Source organism: Ammodytes marinus (assembly GCF_949987685.1).
Source record: "Ammodytes marinus genome assembly, chromosome: 15".
Classification (NCBI taxonomy): Eukaryota; Metazoa; Chordata; class Actinopteri; order Uranoscopiformes; family Ammodytidae; genus Ammodytes; species Ammodytes marinus.
Window position 1 is genome coordinate 20,813,718 of NC_137219.1, and position 15,973 is coordinate 20,829,690.

Genomic DNA, 15,973 nt, shown 5'->3' on the forward strand with positions numbered 1-15,973 from the left:
TTCGCTCCTGAACAGTTAAGAAAATGCGCTATTAATTGCTTTACAATAGTACCATGTGCAGATTTTTACATGGTTGTTGTTGTTTAAATAAAGAATACTTAGCTGATATACTGTACACTACATTTGTGTTATACTGTTGCTCTACTAAAAAACAGTAGATCAGTGTCATCCTCTGATACATGGCATTTAGGCAATGTGTCGTTGTCCATGGTGCTGAAATCTGTTAGTGAGTGTGTGATGGATTCACAGAGTCTGCCAAGGCCAAAGAAGAAGTTATTACTTTGATTTGTTGTGAATATGCTGTTATTAGGCCCAAGTGTTTCTGCAGACATGTTTTATTTTGGTAATTTGGAAAGTAATCAAACTTTCATGCATCTCTGTTGTATAATCACCTACCTCTAGTCTAGTCTGTGGCTCTATAATTAGCTCTCTGTGTGTGTGTGTGTGTGTGTGTGTGTGTGTGTGTGTGTGTGTGTGTGTGTGTGTGTGTGTGTGTGTGTGTGGGCCTTGCTCACAGGGTGCTGTGATGCGTCTAGTGCAGCATGCTAGGTAGACGTTGCATGTAGAGATGCATGTGACTTCCCTCCCTTAGTCCCTGCCGCTGGCCAGCCCAGTCCTGGGTAAAGGAAGCCGAGTGCGTAAGTCTTCTGAGGTCAGTACATAGCCTCTCCTTCACCAAGACCCCTGCTGTGCCTCCTCGTGGCCACACACGGTAACTGGTGTCCTGCGGCACCAGGCTGAACTGGTAGGGGATCTGGGAGCAGCAGTGGGCCCCAGAGATGCGGTGTGCAGGCCCACCATGCAGTGGAAACGCTCTGGCACCCATCAACCACTGCCCCAGCTATGGGCAAATAGCCCCACTGCCTTATGGGATAGTCTTTTGAGACAAAGGCTAAGGGAGCACACCCCAACAGAAAAGCGTGTGCTGGTGGTCAATAAAGACCCCGTACGACCCTCAGCCGTCGGCAGTCAGCTATAGGACTGGTCGTCGTGGGACCTCCCATGCCACCGGGTTTATCTGTTCCTGACCAAGATAGTGCTACTGGGGATGGCGCGCCTCCTTTTACATCACCACTTTAAATTTCACTGCGGTGAGTATTACCTATAGATGTGGATCATGTGAAAATCACCATCTCAAAGCTGGACGTCATCATCAAAAGTCGATGGACAACCAAGAGAGAGAGAGAGAGTGTGTGTGTGTGTGTGTGTGTGTGTGTGTGTGTGTGTACACGGTTGTTACTAAAGGTGATTCAACTGACTTTTCTGTTTATGTTCAAGTACAGCTGAAGTGATTTGGTCATCAGCTAATATAAACTTTTATGGTGTTATTCTATTATTTTATAGTTATATAAGGACATTGCAAATTAATAAACACATGGTTGTAGATGGTTTTAAATGCCAACATTAGCCAAAAGGCGACTTTTCATTTTTCATCTGAAGTTCCCTGGCCATATTGCCTCTGGCCTTGAGCTATAGCTGGCACTGAGGCATAACAACAAGGCACAGAGTACAAGATCAGAAAAACCGACAGTTGTTGTGAGCATTAAAAGCAGGAGTGAAATATACAAAGTTACATACAGGTTGACATTGCAAAGTATCTGGCTCGAAGAGTGACAAATCAAAGTTGTGTCATTGAGAAACAGTCTTATGTGTTGCGCTGTAGACAAATGCTAAAGCTTTTACACATTTTTATTCTGAGACTCCATACAGAGGAGGCCTACACAAACCTCTCAGCCCCAGGGCCTAATAGGCAGGTTAAAGCCGGACTGTGAGCGATATTGTTGAAGCACCCGCAGGGCTGAGTCAAGCCACAGGGTCCAAACACTGCAGCTATAAAGTCTTATGTAGTAAACGCTTGTCGAGATGATAGCTTTGAACTCACTGAGTGGCTATTTGACAAGTGTAGGGGGAAGCTGTCCACAAGCCCTGTCTTTCTCTGATACCTACAGATGTCATCAACGCTCCAGCGCACAGCACACCCAGGGGGCTCTGTTTGCATGATTTGATTGGCCACTGGAGACGTTATCTATTGTCTCTTGAGGCCCCTCACTGAGGGAGGCAATATGCTGGTGGTTTCAGAGGTGGAATGTCTAAGGGAGAATGGCCTGCTATCTGATCACAGGCTTAAGAGGCATCTGAAGGGTAATTACTGTAGGTTACTCTTACCGATAAAGGTTCCTCTCAAACAATGCCAAGCAGCAACTTTGTAGCACAACGGCAAGTAATGCCTGGGCATTAAAAAGGGTAACACAACACATTTGGTACTTAGCCACCAGCAGGAATAATAGCTGTTGCATTGTCTCTGTTCTAAAAGCTTATATTAGCCAGCACTGAGCCACTCAATAAGAGACACCTCACACAGTGGACAAAAGAAAACCAAGTCTGTGACCACCTTTAAACTCTTTTATTTTCTTGTGTTATTTGTGCCTTTGTGTATGTATTATTTTTTAACCTGTATTTCTTTGCATGCCAGGGACAACAGATTGCTAAAATCTGGCATTTTTACAGCAGTAAATGTTACAGCTGTTCATGAATATGCACTGTCCCTAACAAATAAATAAAAATACATTTAAGGCTACAATGATGTTTATACTCTCTATACAATCAAATATGTACAGATGAAATTAGGTAAAAGTACAGCTAACACATCTGCATATAAGAGCAACTATCATTTCCTGGAAATCCAACTATGTACATAGGCTCTCATCTGTTTCAGTTTCCGATCCTCTCTGGAATGTCTTTGGCAGTTTTGTTGTTGATATGCAATTTTCTTTTGAAAATGTAAGCCTCTTATACTGGTGAGTAAGATACAGTCCTCATACATTTAGGAGAAATAGCTATTTCAGCTGTTATGGTCTAAAGGCCAGTCCAAACATGTGTACAGCTTTGTGTAAATGTCAGTCTTTTACTGATTGAATAGAGTCACTTTTGACCTATCATTTTATATAATATACTGTATGTTAGATATCCTGCATAGCAATAGTAGCATTCTTTCATAGTGATAGAACATTGAAATATATGCTGTTATTTATATATAAGGTTAATGGATAATTAAAAGAGGTGACTTGCATTGTATGTTTTCTTTGTGGCTTTTATTATGTGTACTGGTCACAATATAATAAAAAAACTCATGTAAAAAGGGCAATTTCAGAATATTTTTTTTACCATAAAAAAGTGCCCCAGCTCACTTTTTCAATTGTGGGGTAATGCTCATCATAAAATATTCCTTTAATCACATTCCTGGAGTAGACATTGACATTGCACAGCCGAACAAGACAAGAAAGGATGCCAGGATGTCACGCAACAGAGGTTTTTAGGCTGAATTCTAAAACCCACCAAATGTACAACAGTAGCTATAAGCCCCCAAGGTCAAACCCCTGGAAGAGATTTCTACCCATTAATTTTCAGCCTGTCACATGCCACTGAGTTTGAATGAAAAGCCTGCTGCATTCTCCTGGGCCTTTGACACATGGCACATAGTTTTTGACACCGGCACGGCATACGGAACGCAGTGCTTTCAATGGGGTACCAATGTCTAAAAATCATGTCTACCAATTGTTCACTGAAAGAACTTAGCAACCAGAGAATTACTTTCCTGAGAATTTTTTCAACTATTCACTACTGTTGAATGGCGCTCTTTGCGCTTTAAAAAAAAAACTTTATGACTTTGTGACCTTGTGGTTGCATTGGCACTTTATTGTGTTGGATTTTACTCTACTACTTGCACTTTATGCCCAGGTCTGTGTACATGATGTGGTGTTTTATGTATGTTGTTGTCCTGTACTGTTTGTTTGTTCTAAACCACTACCTTCTCGCTGTGAAGCAATTTGCCTTCTTGGGACACTAATAAAGACCTTGAACTTGATGCGATGAAGACAACTAAGATAATGATAGAGCAGAAGAAAAAGATGGAGACACACATGTGGATCCACTTTTACAGAGAGATAAGACAAAGAGAGGGAAAGCCACCTCTAATTATCTGGGGCAAACGTTTTGGGAAAAATCTCACTGTCTCACAGGTAGGGATAGTTTTATCCACTCAGAAGTTGATACATACTGTTAGTCATGGAGTTAAAGTCATCTCCATTGGGCTTTCATAGTAAATTCCAGTCTGTGGCCTCCAAACAGCCCTGGAGAGCCTCCACTGCTCCCTGTGAAATACTCAAAGTCCTTGCTGTCCCAGGTTACTCTTGAACAATAGGTGGGTAGGTGGCGGGGATAAATACCAGATACCACAAGGGGTGCAGGGCATTGGAGTTATACACATCCCTTACATTTGCACACAGTAAGTCCAGCAGTTTCCTTTGGTTATGCATTTGGCAAATGGTTGATGATACAATAAATTGTACATAAAAAGTGCTGTCCAATGCAATAGACAATACAAAGTATATAAACGACTATAGAGTCTACAGAAATGTGGTTCTGTTCTGTTTTCCAGCAACAAGCATCAACGCGAGTCTAAGTGGCTGAGTCTCACGAGGAAAGGCTGTGAGATAAACATTTTAAGTGAGTCAATGACTCAATTCAAAATGTCTGCACGCGTTCCTCCTAAAAGCTTGCCGTCTCAAAGATGGTTACAAGGAGGATTTGGATAATTTGATTCCTGATTGAATCTTTGAATCAACCCATTAACTAAGCATGTTACTGCCTGCTGTGTTATTCAGAGCTGTGGCAAGGGAAGTGCTTCAGAGAATTAAGAATTGAAAATTTAGAGAGAAAAAAAAAATAATACTACTACATGTTTGTTGTTTGAGTCAAGGCTTGTTCAATATAGTTAAGATTGTAGTGTTTTGAGGTGTATTTCACCAGGGGTTTTCTACTCTCTCTGAACATTTTGATTCAGAGCCTCCTATGGATGGAGTGCAATCAGGACCAGAAAGAAAGCAACCAAAAGACAAAAAAAAGAACGAATGAGTGAACATACAGTATCTCACAAAAATGAGAACACCCCTAACATTTCTTCAAATATTTCATTATATCTTTTCATGGGACAACACTGAATAAATGTCACTTTGATGCAATGTTAAGTAGTCAGTGTACAGCTTGTATAACAGTATAAATGTACTGTCCCCTCAAAATAACTCGACACACAGCCATTAATGTCTAAAGTGCTGGCAACAAAAGTGAGAACACCCCTAAGTGAAAATGTCATTGGGCCCACAGTGTCAATATTTTGTGTTGCCACCATTATTTTCCAGCACTGCCTTAACCCTCTTGGGCATGTAGTTCACCAGAGCTTCACAGGTTGCGACTGGAATCCTCTTCCACTCATTCATGACGACATCAAGGAGCTGGTGGATATTAAGATATTAAGAGACCTTGCGCTCCTCCATCTCCCGTTTGAGGATGCCCCAAAGATGCTCAATCGGGTTTAGGTCTGGAGACATGCTTGGCCAGTCCATCACCTTTACCCTCAGCTTCTGTAGCAAGGCAGTGGTCGTTCGGAGGTGTGTTTGGGGTCATTATCATGTTGCAGTTCTGCCCTGCGGCCCAGTTTATGAAGGGAGGGGATCATGCTCTGCTTCAGTATGTCACAGTACATGTTGGCATTCAATGAACTCAAGATCCCCAGTGCTGGCACCACTCATGCAGCCCCAGACCATGACACTCCAACCACCATGCTTGACTATAAGCGAGACACACTTGTCTTTGTACTCCTCACCTGGTTGGTGGTCCCGCCCCACACTCTTAACACCATCTGAACCAAATAAATGTATCTTGGTCTCATCAGACCACAGGACATGGTTGCAGTAATCAATATCCGTAGTCTGCTTGTCTTGAGCAAACTTTTTGTGGGAATTCTTGTGCATCATCTTTAGAATAGGCTTCCTTCTGGGACGACAGCCATGCAGACCAGTATGATGCAGAGTGCGGCGTATGGTCTGAGCACTGGCAGGCTGACCCCCTACCCCTTCAAGTCCTGCAGCAATGCTGGCAGCACTCGTACATATATTTTCCAAAGCCAACCTATGGGTATGACGCTGAGCATGTGCACTCAACCTTCGTAAACTGGGCTGCAGGGCAGTATTCCAACATGATAACGACCCCAAACACACCTCCAAGACGACCACTGCCTTGCTAAAGAAGCTGAGGGTAAAGGTGATGGACTGGCCAAGCATGTCTCCAGACCTAAACCCTATTGAGCATCTTTGGGGCATCCTCAAACGGAAGGTAGAAGAGTGCACGGTCTCTAATATCCACCAGCTCCGTGATGCCGTCATGAATGGGTGGAAGAGGATTCCAGTGGCAACCTGTGAAGCTCTGGTGAACTCCATGCCCAAGAGGGTTAAGGCAGTGCTGGAAAATAATAGTGGCCACACAAAATATTGACACTTTGGGCCCAAATTGGACATTTTCTCTTACGGGTGCACTCACTTTTGTTGCCAGCAGTTTAGACATTAATGGCTGTGTCGAGTTATTTTGAGGGAACAGTAAATTTATACTGTTATATAAGCTGTACACTAACAACTTTACATTGTGTCAAAGTGTCATTTATTCAGTGTTGTCCCATGGAAAGATATAATGAATTATTTGAAGACATGTGAGGGGTGTACTCACTTTTGTGAGATACTGTAGCTGAGATTGTATCACCCAGGAGCTATCATCTGCACTCTGTCCACGTATCACAGAGATCAGTGTAGAGCCTGCAGGCTGAGACACACTTGTTGTTCTCTGGATGTGTTGTTTGAAGGCAGCTGTTTTACACGCAACATTTAGACATCAGGAAAAGATGGTCCAGAAAGAAAGAAAGAAAGAAAGAAAGAAAGAAAGAAAGAACCAGTTAAATGCCATCATATTTAACTCTGCTGATTATTTTAATACATCCTTCTGGAAAATGTGTCATTCTTTCCAGATCCTTAGTGACCATGTGTAAAGGTCACATTTGTGACTGCAATACGTATGTATCTAGGATGTTGCTTTTGATTTCCTTTTTAAAAAAAAACTGTGCCTCAGCCTCAAACAGGACTTGAATGGTGAAAACCATGGCTTGCTGATTGAAACGCATTACAGATTTGTCCACTGCATCTACTTCACATTACAGACTACACATCACCCAGCTGTGATGGATATACGTACCTATCTAAATGACTGCCTGCCTTTCAACTAACTGATCGGCTGGCTGACTGATTTCTCTGTGCGTGCGTGTGTTAGCCTGTGCAATATGTGCAAGATAGCTTTTTTTTCTGTCATATGCACAACAATTACAGGAGCAGTCGTCGGCAATTACATTTGCAAGGCTCCCTCAAACAATGTGACATAGAAAATGGATGAAGATAACACACAAATGGAAAGATAATCTGAGAAATAAAATTAAATACATAGATATTAATAACAAACATAAATATTGGAAGAAATTGAAAATAAATATAAATGAATTAGAAAAAATAAATAAAACTAGCACTAGCTGACAATTCAAGATAATTCTTGCATTCAAATTCATTTAAAAGATTATCCTGTTATTCTCTCCCAAAAACCTGATAGCCCACGCGCTGGCGACCCCTTTGCTTTAAGTATTAGATTGGTAACAAAATGATATTCATTTAATTTTAAAGCCTTGCTCCAAGTTATACGTCTAAACTTTTAATGCCTTATGTTCCCCGTGGCTCCCTGAGATCATTAGATGGTTCTTTCCTCATTAACCCAACAAGTAGACTTAAGCTCAAAAGTCACAGAGCCTTTCGCAGTCAGGGTTCCAAGAGGCTAGAATAAATGGCCTGAAAGACTGCAGGGTAGCCAACTATTCACTCAGTCAAAATGTATTATGTATTTGCTGCTGCAAGCCCCACATCAAATATGAGTCTTTTCAAGCCAACGCTTATATTGAATTAACACTTTTTTATACCTTTTCTATTTTTTTTTAAGATCTCCTGCACTGAACTAATGTTATGGTTAACATCAGCCTTAAGAAATGTCATGATGTCCTCTCCTGGAGAGAATATTCTGCCATATTTTGCATTTGCAGTACGTATGGAAAATTGTAGCCAAAATAATATATGTATGCTGATAAAAAAAGCACATCAACTATACTATTACATTTGTTTCCTTCATAAAAAAGAAAATGATTGAAAATCAATTCAGACTCCAAGGCCTTTTAAACCGTATGGTCAACATAAAAGGCAGAAATGTGTGACTGACAGACACAGGCAGTCAAATACATTATTAATGGAGGTTAGCTGTCTAGATACACTTGTGTTACCTGACCACAAATAGCCCAAGAATGGGACTTCTGAACCAAATGTTTTTTTCAAATTCAGCCAGCAGAACGTGCCTGTCACTGTCACTATCCTCTGTCCAATGATGGATACAGCTGTCTGAGTGAATGACTCCCGTGTGTATGCGTCACTTCATGTGTACTACGTGTTTTTTTTTCTTCTCTGACTGTTCCAGGCTGAACATAAATGATACATTTACATCTGAGTGACTTGTGTGTTTAAACATGTGTGTGTGTGTGTGTGTGTGTGTGTGTGTGTGTGTGTGTGTGTGTGTGTGTGTGTGTGTGTGTGTGTGTGAGTGAGTACCTCTATGTGACTCTGAATAATGATTGATGTGTATGACAGATGTGTGAGTGATGGATGGCTAGTATTTAAATGGTGAGGACGCGGGAAGGCAGCCACACTGGCAGTGACGTGCTGTGGTACAATAATATTACTGGGGTTTACCACTTTTCAGCTCATGTGACAATATGAATATAGATACAGTAAGGGTTTAAAGGGGACATATTATGCAAAATCTCGGTTTTAAAGGTGTATTTCCAAGGTCTACTAGAAAAGGTTTTCATGGTTTATTGTTCAAAAAACCCAATAGTTTTCTACCATTTCCCATTTCTTCATCGCCTTTTCCAGCCTTCTCTGCCCTCTATCTCAAAAGGTAGGTTTTGACAGCTTACCCCCCTTCGCAGAAATACTAGTCTGCTCTGACTGGTTAGATCTACATGGGCGTGCATGCACCGCCCTGCTCATTTACTCTATACCTACCTACATGGGCATGGCACACGCCCAGCTGTCAGTTTTGTTTACTTTTGGCCAATGCAGCATGGAGACCAATGTAAACATGTTTAGCTTCATTTCTACCACAAATATCGGCACACTAACCAGCTCTAAACTAAAAGATGTACAACTGAACCTGTTCAGACAGGAGTCTGAGCTGTGAAAACTGTGAAAATGGCATCAAGATTTCTGATTTCCCTGACATTATCCTCAGGTAAATACTGTTTAATTATGTCACAGTCAATAACATAATTTGAGCTAAGTATTTATGCATAAACTCTCTAAACTGGTAACATACACCCTGTTTTACGTTTGTCTTTACAGGTCTGTGGAATGATCTACAGCCCTGTGGAGTGAAAAAGCTTTGGTTGTGAACCGATACTGAGTTGACATGTAAAAATGTACAGTAACCATAATGGAAAAGAATGTATCCTGAATCATGTCAAGATTCACTGAAAAGGCATTATCTTTTGTAAAATGTATGGTTGAAATAATTGTGCTTTAGGTTTGTCAGAGCTGCAAATTATCTGACAACATTTCAATATCTAGTAGATAATGTATCATTTGTATTGTGATCACTCATTCATAATAAAGTTTTACCGTTAAAAAATGTATTGTGTTGCTTACTGTCACTGTTTGCTACCTGTAGTAAAGGATTACTTGAAACTCACATTTTCATCTCGCTGAAGATTTTCTCTGATAAAACAGTATCATTACATTTTAAAAAGACCAAAAACATCCTTAAAAATAAAGCAGTTTATTCATAGCCAGTGGAATGAAAATATGAAGTGTACATATCAAACAGAAGCAAAGCCATAACTTTTATGTAACTGTCCAGTTGTTGTTGGGCCCTGAAGAAGACCACCTGTTTCACCCAGTGAACACATCCTCCTCTGAAGGAACGGATAGTGTGACGGTCTTGGTGGCTCCGTCCGGCTCCATCAGGTCACTCAGACACCTGTAAAACATGGCACATTCAATGTTACATCATGTAGCCTAGCTGACATGTATAGGCCTACATCATACATCTGTTATGGCAAAGCTACAACAAATTCAGTATAGACCTGGCTCGATAAGCAACAAGTTCTGAGTGATACTGTGTGCTTTTTGAAATGTAATGGACAGGAAACAAACACCAGCAGAGACAACTTACAGTATTCCTGTCTATGTGTACATTACACTGGAGATCATGTAATAGGCCTACTGCTGCTTGTACTACAGGTTTATTTTGCTTAAAAAAAACGGCACTTTGTCCCGCATTCTCTCGCACAAACGTAGTCTTTGTCCCACATCTGGTGAATTGGGATCTGGTCACCCTAACTACACACTGTCCGCAGACTTATTGCGGTGTGCACTTGAGCTATACAATCAGACAGCTAGCAGGTAGCAGGATGAAGCTATTAAAAAAATACTCTTCAGTTTCCAACACACCCTACAGTTTCACCGTCTGTTTTTCACACAGGGGCTGTCACGGCAGGACTAACGTGAGCTCACAAAAGAGCCAAATAACAGTCACTGCAAAAGACTCACAGCTCTAACCGTTAGCATAAAGCTAACGGTAAAGCTAGCGGGCGCTAATGCTAACGACTAAACCCCGCATTCTCTCATTTCAGTCGGTGTTGGTTATTATAGGAGGGATAAAATAAAGCACATTACAGACATTGAACTAACCAAACGGACAGAATTATTTTTAAAATAGGACTACTTACATTTCGGACGGATGGTGTCTCTCAGTCTTCCTGGCAGTCTCCTCCACACTCCAGTAAAAAGGCTTTGATCACACAGATTGCAAACCTTTGCTGGAGATAGCCTAACAAAATATGAAGTAAATCCATTCAGCCCTAGTGTGCTTCGAGGCTGGGGTGTGATGGTAGCTTGAGGTTGAGCTCACACTGCAGCTTACTTCTCCTCTGTTGTTGCATGAGCGAGTGGAGGCTCAGCCAGGTGTGTGTGGTTACCAACGGGGCGTCTTGATTTGCCAATCAACTGCCGAGTTTCTGGTGAGCTTTCCCGTGGGAGTATTTATGATAATGAAAACCGACCGATTTCGTCATCAGTCGGTGTTTTTTGGAAGAAACCTTCAAATCCCCCCTTTTTCGAAATAAGTGTCCCAGAAGAAACTGGCATATTTGTCTTTTTGAAGCTTGTGTGTGCTGGTAGGGACGCCAATAAGCTAAACAGTGTGCCCAAACACCGGCAATGTTTGGTTTTTAATAATATGTCCCCTTTAAATGATTAGGCCTACTGTGGGGAAACTGGGTCACAGATACAGTTCACATCAAAGACAACTAAGAGTTTAAACATAGCTTAGCATAGCTTTTTTTCTCACTAAAACATATAAAACATTGTATAAAGTTCTTACTTACAGCATGAATAAAATGGAAACAATCACAATGAAAATTGGTCCACTGTGTGCAATTCACGGTGATAATACATAGGTTGGTGAGCAGCGTCAACTAGTGCCGTAGTTATGGTATTTTCAAGATAACTAGCACCAGGTCACATTTTGTGTTTTTTTGGTTAATTTTATTTGCCACCATTTACTCTTGGTTTCTGGGTAGGCTCATCCATTACATTGACACTGATTAAATACAGCAAACTGTGATTAAAAAATAATTAGCAAGGTAGCACACTGTTATTGCAATAACAGTTCATAACACCTGGGACGAACACTTGATGCTAAAGTGAAGAAATAAACTTTTCCGTTGTGGTAAACAGGCGAACATAACCCGTCAATTAACATCGAGTGAGACATTGAAGGTAGCACAGAAACCTCAGGGATTGATTAAAAGTAAGGAGTGAGTGTGTGACAGGCAGAGGCAAGAAGGGACGAAGAAAGGAGCAGAGGGAGAGAAACAAAAATGAACGGAAAGACAGAGACAAAGGGCAAGTCAGACAGTCAGAGAGGAAAAGAACAAGGGTAAACACTGAAAAAGGAAGCGGTGAGGGAGAGAGAGAATCAATCTGGCATTGCACGCTGTCACAGCTTCAGACTGATTGCAGCTGCTTGCAAAACAGACGGTGGTGTGTGTGTGTGTGTGTGCATTTGCATGTGTGTGTGTGTGTGGATGTGTGTATTGATTAGCTGCTGACTGTTACACCGTGAGGTGTCCATGACTCAACCAATCACTGATCAGAAGGACCCTGCTCACTTCCTACTGCCCCCCTCAACACACACACACACACACACACACACACACACACACACACACACACACACACACACACACACACACACACACACACACACACACACACACCCTCCCATACACAACAAAAAATAGACCTTTTATCAGCAGCCTCCTTCCTAGCTTACTGAAGCATCAAATGATATCAGTGTGCAGGTTCAAATGCAGCCACACAAACTTGAACATGTTCACTTTGAACACACACACACACACGCCCACACACAAACACACAAACACACAGGATTTTCACGATAGCAACATGGTGAGTTTTCACTCTGCTGAACTGCTGCTGATTGCTCAAGTCAATTGTCATTAACAGAAGCCAGGATGGAGAGGGGTGGAGAGATAGTGTATAGTGCAGACGAGGGCACTGGTGAAACCCTGGGGAAGAAGCCAGATAAACACAAGATGGCCGCTTAAATCTATTCAGAGTTACTGTAGATCAGCTGTGTCCCTCATGGGGCAACTTTAGTGAACATCCATCAGAAAAATGCAGTCAATAATATTTGAAGTGTTTGATGATTTTGACCAATTCCCTGTTCTTTACGGTCATATGGATGTATTGCCTTTATCAGGCTTGTGCTATTCGATGATTTTCTCCCCCCCCCCCCGCCCCCTCAAAAGAAAAAAAAACAAATGGAGTGTGGTGGAAACCTGAAGCTCATGTTAATCTGCATGACAAATAACTGCATATGAAAATCTATGTGTAGTGGTAAAAAGACTGTCACTGTCATAAGGCATAATACACTCAACCAAACTAAATGCCACATTTTGCTATGTATTTTAATGGCTGTCTACATTGGCACTGTTCACTTGGACAGTTCAATGATAAATATAAGTCATGATTAATGTTATGAGAATCATTAACAATATGATCAAAAACCTAAAATGTTCAATATCCAAGTTTGAGGTGATGCCACAATGTCTAAGTGAGGGTTTCATAAACAATACTGTACAATACCTGCAATTATTCAAGATATGTTGGATTATTCTTTCATGATTATTGCCTTATGCCATACTCTGAATGAGGATCAAAGATGAAAAGACATGATATAAGCCTCTTTTAAGAGACACAAAGGGGGATAATGGAGGAGAAGAATAGCCTCCCTTTCAAACATATCCCTGAAGGCTTACCCTCGTTCATATAAATACACAGAGACGTACGCATACAAACAAGCATAATCAAAATCCGCCGCTGTTGTATTTCAATCTTGATTACACTCTGTTAGATACACCACCCACTCCACACAACACAACCTGCTCTTTGTGTGACTGTGTATAATTGTCTGCAGGTTTTTATTGCAGTGTTTGTTACCTAACTGCCCATGTAACTGTGTATGTGTGTCTGTGTGTGTATGTGTGTGTGCGCATGTGTGTGTGTGTGTGTGTGTGTGTGTGTGTGTGTGTGTGTGTGTGTGTGTGTGTGTGTGTTAGTGTTGAGGAAATTAGGTTGAAACATGGATTAATTTAAAGTAAAGCAAGGACAGTTCATTAGTAGAAACTGCAGCTGGAAGAAATCCAAACTACTCCATGCTGCATTTTCTGCTCTGTTTAGCCTGTTAATTGATTCACTGTACGGCGCTGAGCATATTTTGTTAATTTGCCCATTCCGTCTTACTTTGCTTTGTATTGTCTGTAAGTGTTTTTCATTATCCTCCTTTCTGGTTAATTTGCCATGGCTTTATTCCATTCCTAATTTCATATTTTGCATTACTCTCTTGCGCTATGCATTTATTTCGGCTTTCCATTTACTCCTTTGCAAAAGCTTGAACGAGCCCCTATGGATCGGACTTGGTTCTGTGTGTTGATTTTTGGGACACTGCTGGCCACAGGCAGAACTGCAGGCGATGCGACGCAAATATTACTTAAAAAGACGTTTCGCCAATAAAGTCTTAATCTATGAAGAACCTTTTTCATCACACACATTCAAAACCTTGCTGTTCAATAATTACATTGTTAAAAACACAAGGTGCAGCATACTACAATGTGAAGTAGATTGTGGAGTAGGGATTGTGGGTGTTTGGGGGTTAAGTGCTTTGAAGAAGAGGCCACTGTAGAACCTAATACAGCTGGTCCGTATGCTGTAAAAAAAACCTTCTGCCTGATGGAAAGTGAAGTGAGCTGCAAACCCATGGTGTAGAGCTCCGTTTTAAATGACTGGAATTGAATGTATTAGTGTTGGCATTGGATTGTATGTCGATGTAACTGCCACTCGGCTTTTCATCAAGACAGAGACATATCCTCTCTGTCAGAAATTCATATGAGCTTGTGTATGTTTGCTGATAAACATGGGCAGTCCCCTGCTTGTAATATCCACAGGATATGAAGCAAATGCATTGTTAGGTGTTGGTTTAGAAGTCTTCTTTGGAATGAATGGGCTACCATGTTTCAATCTGTCATCCATTGACATGGGTATGAAGTTGCTACTACAGCATGCACGGTGGGGAGTGTAGGGAAACAGCCAGGACAGGACACCACTTAGCCAGTGTGCACCTGGAACATTATGTGCAGCTACAGTAGTATTGTTGTACTAGCCATGCTGGGCTGAGGTCAGTCTGGTCTGACAACACAGTTAAAGAGGCAACAGTGAGCTGTAAAGTTGATATTGCCAAGCTGCTATGACATGGATGGTGTGTTGTAACATTTGTGCAGGCTGATGGGTTATCATTTCAACAGCGCTACAAGATATACAGTACTCCGCACATTATTTCTCACCTCGGTCACAACCAACGGCTGATGGGAGGAATTTATTATAATTTGAGGGACACAAAAGAGCTTTCTGTGAGTCTTGGATCAATGTCTGAGATCGACTGACTTATGCGGAGTTTACCCAACATGAAAATAATTCAATCAATTCATCTCAGTTCAGACTAATGAAATAAACCAGCAGCGGGGCCCTTTCAATGATTTCTGCTCAATGTTTTGAAGAATCGCTGGAGAAAGCAGTGTATCTGAGAGCATGGTGAAACATAACTACTCCATCGATGGTATGTGGTAGCAATGAAGGACATATTTGCGTTCCAAAACTAGGGTAAATGTTTAATTTCAAATTCTTTAAGAAATACTTTTCTTTTCTTGGCCCTTTTAAGGAAATGTTATGTTTAAAGTGACACACAGTCTAAACAGTACCATACAGTTTTTCCCCAGCATTGCTACCAAACAACTTCCATTAGAGGATGTTAAAAAGTTTGGAGGTAGTTTTCTAAAGTGTGTGCAGATAAACCTTAGTCAGCTGTGGCAATAAAATGTAGTCCCTCCACACTGACCACAGACGGTAATGTTTTTTGTTGGAATTCAAGCTTTCAGATTCTAAAAATAGCTAAAAGCCTAGAGCCTTGCGGCTGTGCTTTGGGCTAAATTTCTAACGTCAACAAGCATACATGCTCACATTCTGATGTTGAGCAGGTATAATGTCTATAGCATGTCCACTATCAGGACAGGAAGGACAGTTGTGACTGATACAATGTGGTTTTGTGGGAATACAGGATGACTGGGTGAGGATGAGAAAGTGATCAGGATTCATTCTTTCAGGAGCACAGACAATATACCATGGCTATCCATCAACAGGCTGTGGAGATACTCCAGTCGGCCCTGAAGTGGCAGATAGACATTGCCATCCCTACGGCTGTAGTGCTTGATATTGCTAGATGACAAGATAAGCTCTGACACATTCCATCAACTATGTTGATGAATGCCAACGGACAGTATTAAATACTTTGTCTTGTCAACACAATCCATTTGAATCTGCCTCGGACAGCTCTAACCCTCAACCAAAAACAAACTACATCATAAGAAAAA